The 10,256-nt window shown below is 45.6% G+C and overlaps 1 pseudogene; it reads left to right on the top strand.

Annotated features, from left to right (window-relative positions):
• LOC109484173 overlaps window positions 1-9,994 on the top strand; it is a 23,602-nt pseudogene extending 13,608 nt beyond the window's left edge.
• The last annotated feature ends 262 nt before the right edge of the window (window positions 9,995-10,256 follow it).

The following is a 10,256-nucleotide window of genomic DNA, read 5'->3' as shown; positions in this document are numbered from 1 at the left end:
AATTTTCTAATCTAATATTGTGAGAGAGAAAGGAAAGTGCTTACCTTCTGCATTAATTTGATATTTAGCTTACTAGTTGCCTACGCGATCATTTATTAAAGCCAGCATTTAGTTAGCCATCCGTGAACGCTTTATCTCCACTCCGTTCCTTCACAGGCAGAGCGGAAGAACAGAGCGGAGATAAAGCGTTCACGGATGGATTCCAGGCTAGCATTTAGTGGAATTATCATGAACATATACTGAAATTAAAAGCATTTTCCTCTGTCCCCCCTGCAGTTGAATGGTTCAAGCCGATAAGATGACAGCGATCGCGTTGGAGGGGAGCTTCATCTACCGCTCCCCCCTCCACAGTGGTAGCGTCCTGGCCGCCCTGAACGTGCTCTGGAAGCAGCAGGACCTCTGTGATGTCACCATACTAGTAGATGGTAAGTAAGGGTCAGAAGTCAAAGGTCAATTGTGTAACATACATGACCTATAACCTATAGCTGACCAGACAGTCTAAGCTGAAACTTATTACTCTTTCTAATTCAAGTCCCAAATGTCAACAAGACCTTAGAATTATGCTTACAATTTTATGACATTGTGGAAAATACGGATGAAGAAAAAGTTGTAGGAAAAGTTTGCAAGGTCAAAGGGTCAGCAGCCTTAGGAGTTTGCAATGCATGCTGGGACACATTAAGAAGAGGGCAGAAGAAAGTGAGGAGATCAGGATGAACATGTGAAGGTGCAGGTAAGACTGGGGCTCTGCAAGTATTTCTCATGTCTACACCTACATGTAACCTGCACCAGTCCATGCAAATGTAGGTGTATGTACTAGACATTTATTTGCTGCATTGACTGTTTCAACCACTCACTCACTAATGAAGACATAATGTAAAAGAAATAATTGTTTCTGAACAGTTTTTCAGGTCTCAGATCCATACTTCCTAAATTCTGTCAGTGGTGCAGGTAAAGTTATTTTCAATGTTAGCACCAGTGCACTGCAGTGTACAGAAAAAAAGTTACTTTCAAGCCTTCAAGGTATTTACAATAACATATAGTAATTGTTTTTTTAGGGATCTGGTAAATTTGCAACGATTCCAGAGTCAATACCTTAGCTTTGAAATGTTTTATGGTCTGTTTCAAAAAATAGTTAATTCGATCTGCAGACATGAAATTCTTAAAGATTTAGAGAGAGTCAACATTTTATTCAAGCATATCTTTGTATAGCCTGACTAAATCGCGCTCCTGGCGGCCGCCGCCCTAGGTTGCCGCCCCCCAAAAGCTTGATGTCAAGCACGCGTAAAGCTGGCGGACTGTCGACGGCCCTGGCCATATATGGTTAATGAGATGCAAACGTCACGAACGGCCCTCAGACGGTGCGGCACCCAACAGAGATGGTTGCTATGGGCCTGTCGGTCGCTACCCAGTGATGGACGTCGGCGCGCCTTTCATGTCCCAAACTTGAAGTTTGGCCGAGGAAGGCACGGCCACCCGCTCGCGAGTCGAATCTGTTTCTATTTTCCAAAGTTTCTGGAACTTCCTCGTGGGAAATGGCAGCCACACCGAGAGAAAAGAATCTCATCCACGGATTTGTATTTGGCGTCACGATTTTCACTCGGCTATGTCCACATTTCGCATCTCTGATTAGTTGTAGCGTCCGCTTCCGGCAGCGCCGGCGGTATTGAAAATTGACCGAGCCGACGCGTGTGTAATCAACTTTTCTTTCTTCGATATAAGCGCTAAAATGCTATTTTCCACAACCAGACATCGATATTCTAGTGAAGAAATGCATAGTTTCAAGAATCAGTCACGAAATTATATACTTCTATGCGGATTTTTAACGTTTTTCGTGCCATTTTGTCGTCACTGAACCCGGAAGTGTGGACCTCGCTCTCGGCGTGAGTTTTCTTTTACCCACAAAGTAATTAATTTCTAGCGTATTTTACCCTGCGTTTTACCGATCAAAACAATAAACAACTCCCGCTGAGGAGAAGCCAGTAACATTTTAGATTCCAGCAATTATAAAGTATCGACAATTTGCCAGGAGTCAACATCGTGGCACAAGAATCACAGTCGTCAACCCGCCGTTTTCGCTTGCTCTGCACTGTTTCACGATCTCGGTCTTCTCATAGCCGGTAGGAAGACACGAAAACACGTCGTTTCTCTGTTTAACGAAAAAATTGTATCGTCTATTCCTGAAGCGGCTCTAGGGGCCAGGGACTCCCAAAGTCCACACACACAGACTCCAGAATGCACAGAAACTCGGTTTCGGGCTAGTCGCAGCCATTTTTCTGAGAAATTCCCACCCGCAGTCGATCAAATTTCTCGTCCCCGCCCGGTACTCCGCCCTTCTCCGGCTGCCTGGCGCCGGCCCAGTCGGTTCCCACATTAATTCCTAATACTGGCTTCCTATTGGTGACTCCAGGAAAGGGAACGGGCCGCCCGACTTACAGCTATTCTGCCACAAGCTCTTGGGGTGGGGGTCATTAACCTCCAGCCGAGAGCTTGTGTATACACAGGCTAATCTTTGTATAGTCACTTTGACCAGTGACATTACTAAATGGCCTTGCCTAAGGGCAGTCTGGGTAGTTATTTTTAAGCCCCCTGTCTGTTGTATATGCAGGGCAGTTTGTTTTCATGTAAGATAATGATCTTTGTTGGTACGTGTATTTGAATAGCACAGAGCCCAAATAGATCAGGGCTCGAAATACTTATTTGTATTGAAAATTACCTGCACTACCCACAAAAGGATTGGGGAAGTATGGATCATACTAAAACTGTTCAGAAACCATTGCTTTATAAACTCCAGAGATGTTAACAGTCAATGCAGCAAATAAAAATCCTCATACACCTACATGCATTACATATAAATACAGTTCATTGAAACTGGTACAGGTTTGGTGGACGTAGACATCAGAAATACCTGCACAGCCCCAATTTTACCTGCACTATTAACCTGCGTATGCAGGTGGTATAATGTCAGCCCTGTAGGTGTATAACATACCACCTGACCAGTGGCCTTGCATTCAATGGGTGAGCTTGTTGTGCAAACAATGCAAAAGTACCCATTATCCACATGACCCGAGCTAGCTGTTGTGCTGGCTACTAAATATAGACCTGAACCTTGTCTCTCCTTACCACATGGTTAATGTTGCAGTGCAAATGCACTGATGAATAGCTATAGGCAGTTGTTGATATTGTTTGCCAGTTTGAAGTCTTGAGGTTGCAGTAATTTTTAATGACACTATACTCTCCAATACTACCAACTTTGATTCACGGTGTCTGTGAATGCATTCAGAAAGTCTAGTGGGTACTTGTGGGAAACAATAATACAGGTGAATGTTCTGCTGTTCCCACACTATCCTGCATGTTAATGACTTTGAGCAGTTTGGATGGTTTACACTGTTCTTTATGCATTCAGAATTATGCATTCTAACAACACTCTGCATTTTAAGATCATAACAGTTCGATCAGTTGTTAGGGCCTCAGGACATTTTGTATTTGTTAATGCCCTATTGACTGCAGTACAACATAACTGTACCACATGCACATGTCGTTAAAACTTGCTGTCATCTCAAATGTACAATGCATTGTTATTGCTTGCTGATGTCATGATTGTAATGCATGGACTTGTTACCTTGTTCCCAGGTTACCACCTGCAGGCCCACAAGGCCGTGCTGGCAGCATGCAGTGCCTACTTCCGCGGGCTGTTCACCGACCCCAAGCGGGAGAAGGACATCAGCATGGTCGAGATGCACGGAGTCAGTGTCACCGGCTTTAAGTCCCTGCTCGATTTCATGTATTCCTCCAGCCTGACGCTGAACGCACAGAACATCTACGATGTCCACAATGCCGCGACATTTCTGGGGATGCAGGAAGCTGCACAGGTTTGCATGCAGATCTTTGACAAAGCTGCAAAGACTGAGAAAGGGGCGGACGAAACACCACATCAGGAGAAAGTCCCTTGGGAACACAATACTACAGAAGGGCGGGGGAGTGCCAGAAGCAGCTCTGCAGGAACCCCCATGCAGAGCCCATCCCGATCTTCACAGTCGTCAAATTCTTCCAATAACACTCCGGCGCAGTCGCCGATGGCTGCATCGCCGATGGCAGCATCGCCAAGAGCTGCCTCTGTCCCTGGTAGCTCGGACTCGCCTCTGGATCTCACAGCCAAGAAGGCCACTCCCACCACCACACCAGAGCCCCACCCAACCCCACCTACCGGCCCACTCCCTCCCCCACCCCTACACATCCTTCCGCGCTTCCCTACCAACCCAGGGGAAGCCAACATGAACACCACTCGTGCCTTGCTGCTGAACTCCCGCCACTCCTACGGAGCACCCGATCCTGCCATGCCCATGCCTCCACCCCAGACCCAACCTCTGGAGGGAGCTGCCAAGAGGAAGAAGCGCTCGCTCTCTTCTGTTGTCAACAACCTGGTGGAGTCCAAGAGCAAGCAGGACACCCCCGCCCAGTCCAGCAAGAGTCAGCACCCGATACAGCAGGTGGAGGTGAGGAACAGCAACTCCTTCACATACCGTAGTGGCAGCAACGTCGGGAGCATGATCGTGACCTCGTCAACCCCCACCCCTATGTCCAGCACCAGCCAGCCAATCACCATTCCACCTATCATCATTAAAGACGTCTTCAGCCTTAATAATAACTACATCAACACGTCTGCGGGGAGTAAGAAGGGGCCGCCCCTGTTTTCTGGTGAAGCACGTCCGCTGGGGTTCAACTCTCCACCGACCAGCCTCGGTCCTCCTCCCCCACCCCCCACAGGACGCGATCGTCCCCCCCCAGCCGCCGTTTCCGCTGCCCCAGGGGATGCCAATGATGCCGCACCACGTCCCCACATCCATCCCCCCAACCCAGGGGCCACATCCTTCCACAGATGGTTCTCCGACCGCCCATCAGCCAGCCGGCAGTCAGGGCTCCCATGCAACATCCGAGGGTCCCGCCCCGGCAAGCCTACAAGTTCCACCAGTATGTCACCCCCCCTCCCCACGATCAGGGGGCGCCGCTGAGGATGGAGGATGTCCGTGTGCCTCCCTCATCTCTGAACAAGGATGAGCAGACCCCCCTCCCACACCAGATCCGGATACCCCAGGCCAGCGCCTCCGAAGGAGGCCGGATTAAGATGGACAAAACAGCACTGCTGAAACAGCTCCGTGAACCTCAGCAGATGCCGTCGCCACCCAAACCAGCCCCTCGTCCTGACACAGCCACGCATTTTGGCCTGGTCAACATCCCCCCTAACCGCCCTCCTATGGGCATCCCCCCTCCACAGCCTCGGAAGGAACAAGAGCCATTCCAACAGGACGACCAACAGACGCGTTTTTACCTGAATCTCGTAGACTACAGGAACAAGCATCTGGAGAAGCAAGTCTCCGCACAACCTGTCAGTGTGAGTGTCCATCCCCCCTCACAAAGTCTTCCCCACAACAGTGCTGAAACATTACCTGTATCCCAAACTGAAGCACCCCGTCCTACATACCCTCCACCTCTGCTAGTTGACCCCCGACACACCGACCCCCAACCTCTGTCCCCACCAGAGGTTGACCTCTACCGACCAAAGATGCAGGACGCCGAGACGGCGGGCGTAGAAGAGACAATCATCCTCATGCCAGAGGACTTCCAGAAGAAGAACAAGAGAAGACTTACGTCGACAGCCGAAGAAAGCCCCAAGAAGCCCCGTCAGATCAGTATGGAGGAAGCCCTGCATGCGTCTACAGCAGTTTCGGTAGATGGAAGAGAGGAAGAGGCTGTCGTCTCCAGGCCACGTAGCATCTGTAGTGACCCAGGTCTTCCCACAGAAACCATGAGGAAGACCTACGCGCAAGCCAACGAAAGTTCTGCTGCCAGCGTGTGTTCGTCCGCATCCATGGATGAGCCCCAGGAAAACGGACTGTCCACAGATATGTCCACAGTACGCTCCAGGCATTCCTCGGAACCGTCAGACGTGCACAAGAGAAACTGCAGAGAGCGTGCTAAAGTCTTCGAAGAGGACGTTTTCCCTAAGCCGGCAGACTTGTCTCACAAGGAGGAGGATGGGGAGGAGGGAGAGGAGGCAGGTGTCACCTCCATCCAGGAAGGAGACTCCTACAGGTGCAGCACCTGCAACAAGACCTTCACCGACCACGGGCAGTTCCGCGCGCACGTGCGCGAGGAGCACGTCAACCACAAGGTGCACGAGTGCGAGAAGTGCAACGCCACCTTCAAGTACTCGGGCGCGCTCAAGACCCACATGCGGGTCCACACCGGGGAGAAGCCGTTCGCCTGCGACAAATGCGGGGCTCGGTTCACGCAACTCGGCAACCTGCACCGCCACAAGAAGACCCACGACGGACTGAAACCATACCAGTGCGGGCTCTGCAACGCCCGCTTTACTCGCCTCGGCAGTGTCCAGGAGCATCTTAAAATCCACACAGGAGAGAAGAAACCGTTCCAGTGTAAGGTGTGCACAGCCGAGTTCACGCGTCATGGGCACCTGCGCAACCACATGCGGATCCACAGCGGCGAGCGGCCCTTCTCCTGCTCGGTGTGCGGCGCGCAGTTTCGCCACCCAGGGGGTCTGAAGCAGCATAAGAAGATCCACCAGCGAACGTGTTTCGAGACCAGCCCACACATCTGTGAGTCGTGCGGCGCCCTGTTCACCCGCCTTGGCGACCTGCGCACCCATCGCAAGCTGCACGATGGAGGCAAACCCACGCCAGAAGAGCTGGATGGAGACATGTCGGACTGAGAATGTTGTATCTTAATGAGTGAAGAGATTGTGCAACTTGCAAGAAGAGCACATTAGCAGAACTTACTGCACCTGCACAAAACCCGTAATGTATTGTGCATAGCACTCCACCAGAACGTCTTGTTTAAGGTTGTATTTGTGTATGTAAGGATGACATCCTGTCTATAGTTAATAGGAAAAAGATCGTCTGCAACAGGCAAAATTCTGATGCAACGTTGAGGAAACATCTAATGAAAACCATGAAAAATCTGGGTTACACGCAGGGGCACTATGTTTTGTTGACATGCTTGCAAGATTTGTTGTGGGAAATGCTCATCTCATTGGACCACAAACAGTATTTGGACAATCAAATCAAGAAATTATCATGATAATTTTTTTGCTGCATCATTTTCTTTTTTTCATGAACTGTATGTTTGAGAAATGTGGTGATCATAGTTACAGAGGCTACTTATGGTTAAAACTTGCTAGAGTTATAGCATGTAATGGAAAATGTAGTGTATTATTAATCAGAGCTATAAAATTTATCCATAGGTATACCCAAATTGGACCAACTATTTCACACAGAGTTTAATAACTTACTGGAGTTCTTATATTTTGCTCCTGGAGTCTTCCTGAAGTATATTGTGTACTATATGAAATAACAGAGGAGGCAAACAATTCATTTTAGTGAATATTGAAGAATTCTGTGGGAACCATACCTGGTATGGTATACAAAGACCTTTTTTGGAAGAAACATTGAAGTTGTTTACTTCAAATATGGCAAGATAGTATTCTAGAGCTTGCCTAGAAATTACATGTATTGTTTGGCACCTTTGACACAGATAGAAGCTTGTTTAAGTGACTGACATAGTTTTAGTAAAAGATGTTGGTTTTGATTAGTGAGACAGTGAACTTTTGCATTGTAGAAATTTCACTTTAATGATAGTAAGAAACATGTATTGCTTTTGTATGAAAAAATTTTTAGGTAAGGACAATCAATATAAGTACACCGATTTGTAGCCAGGTTTTTTTATGTTTCTAACATTTTAGAGCCAGATGTCAATGTTGATTGGGACTTGAACCCTTAACCTTTGATCCAAAATAGCCTTCATATGTTTTGGCAGTCGCACACAGAGCAGAACAAAAATTTATGGACAAAAGAATGCATTTCTCATTAAGAAAATGACTAGTCAGTACAGCCACACCTAAGTGACTTTACATTTCAGTGAAGTGCCAGACATGTCAACTTTGATATGATACTCCTACAAACTTCCTCTTCATGGACAAACATTCAATCCCTTTATTTTGGAACAATACCAACAACCCACTTCCCCTTTCAGAAGTGCAAAATTGCATTCAATTACCTGGCTCAGATAAGGTAGCAATGATTTTGATCGTGGCATACATGTAGACTGGTAGTTCTGTTTCTGAGGGACAATGTTTACATGACACTAGATCTCATAATGTGAAGTAGTTATATCAAGAAATCGCTTTATCGTGTACATGTATGATTGTCATAGAAGCTGTGATGTGTAATGCTTAAATGACTATGAGTCATGATGTAATAGTCTGACTATACGACATATCAGTCAACCGTATTCAGACAGAAGTATTATTCAAGCGTTTTGTAGTTTGTTTTCTGTTTGTATATCCTGGATACCAGGTTGAAAACCTGTCTGAGGGTGAGCAGTGTGTTGACCTTACCCACCCGGGTATGTTGTGCCATTGTTCGAAATGTAAACAAGAATCTGCCATGTCAGAATGCTCCACGTATATTGTATTGTACAAAACTATGCAACCAGCTAACAGACACTCAAATGGGCCCTGAGGAATCGATCAGTAATGCTTTGGGGAGGGGTGTCTGGAGAAATATTTTTTGAGGGATTGATCAGTAACATTTGTAGTAGGGGTTTCTGGAGAGATATTTTGACTGAAAACTATATACATATATATATATATATACCTTTTCATAAAAAAGTTTATGAAATTTGATCCGCCCTCCCCAAACACCAGAAGTGGTTGATCCCAGCAGGTTGTTGCTGGATTGGCTGCTAAACTGATTGGTGGTTGCCATGACAACCCTGAGGCGTGGCCATCAATCAAGTCGTCTGCCACCATATATGGACAGACAGCGTAGCATAGACTAGGTTATTGCTGTTTGTGTTTGAAGTGTATAAATATCCGTATGGAAATGAGTTTTTTCTGGTAGGAAACACTTCCTAGAAGGATTTTTATGCCTGGAAAAAAGACTCTAACTTTGATGACTGTAGATTTTGTATGTGTAGTATGTTTTTCTCTGTGCTCATTGATGCACACCTGTAAACAGTATGAAATTGTAGTACTGTTGCATATGGGTCAAGACTTAGTCTAAATGCATCTTTTTCTTTGCATATGTCTTACATGGGAACATTACAATTTGTAAATACTTTCATTCGAAAATCCTATTCAAGATTTTAATTTTTTGTCATATATCTTTAACTATATGAAAATCACATCAAGTCAGTGTCCTTAATGCCAGTTGATTCAATTGCTTGATGATGTTTATCAATTTTTCTTCAGAAATGGTAGAGTTGTTAAAAAAGGCACCACAGATGTCTTCACCCATGACCTACTCTGGACTGCTCTATTGTTGTCAACTAAGTTCTTTTGCATAGTTGCTCACCAAAATGTCGTCCTAACTAAGGAAGAACGGAAATGAAATATAGGTTAATCACCTTTGTATGAATAGGAGATAGAATGAAAGATGGGGTTAAGTTTGTAGGGAACTCCCTCCAGCTATGGATTAGTGTCTTACAGGAAATATACTGGCAACAAATCACTGCCAAAATGTGATGTCATACTTCTGTACAATTCTGATTAATACCGGAAACTTAGCTGCATTGTGACTGTACTCTGTATTGTTCCCTGTATTTTGTATGTGTATTGAATAGTCTGTTGAGTAATAACCCAAGACAGTGGCTAGTATTATGATTATGTAACCGGTTAGCTATAGTGTACAACAGACAGGTTTGCTGTTCAATCAGACTGTTTTATTAGAAGTGTAGACTAAAAATCAGTGTTGGTGCTGTTGTGCCTATGAAAGAATGTTTTATACAGATGACAATCACTGGAGATGACTGTATATTTTTGTGATGGGAGAATATTCTATATACGCAGAGATGTCCACTGTCAGATGAACTGAATGTATATTTTTGTGATGAACTTTTGCCTGCTTCGTGGAAGGGGTTTGCTAATTGGTGTGCCTTGAATTCTGTTGACCCAGAAGAATAAAAAAAAAGGTTGGAACTTTGACAACTGTCTCTCTTGCATTGAGTCTTGGTTGTTGTTAGAAAATGATAATATTTAGCCATTGTAGACCAAAGTTCCACAAATCATTCAATGAGGAAGATTGCTAGTAAGAGTAGTATTATTTCTTCACTATCACATAATCAGAAATATAGAGATATCAATTCAATGAACACAGCTTGTGTAAGCCTTAGGTAACACAAAATTCAGTGCTTAACTTTTTTCTGGTTTACACAATAAGAAGACCACACAGTATATATACCAA

This window comes from Branchiostoma belcheri, unplaced genomic scaffold, assembly GCF_001625305.1.
Source record: "Branchiostoma belcheri isolate BF01 breed outbred unplaced genomic scaffold, Haploidv18h27 scaffold69, whole genome shotgun sequence".
Classification (NCBI taxonomy): Eukaryota; Metazoa; Chordata; class Leptocardii; order Amphioxiformes; family Branchiostomatidae; genus Branchiostoma; species Branchiostoma belcheri.
Note: the sequence above shows the minus strand (reverse complement) of the source record. Positions and strands in the feature narration are given on the sequence as shown.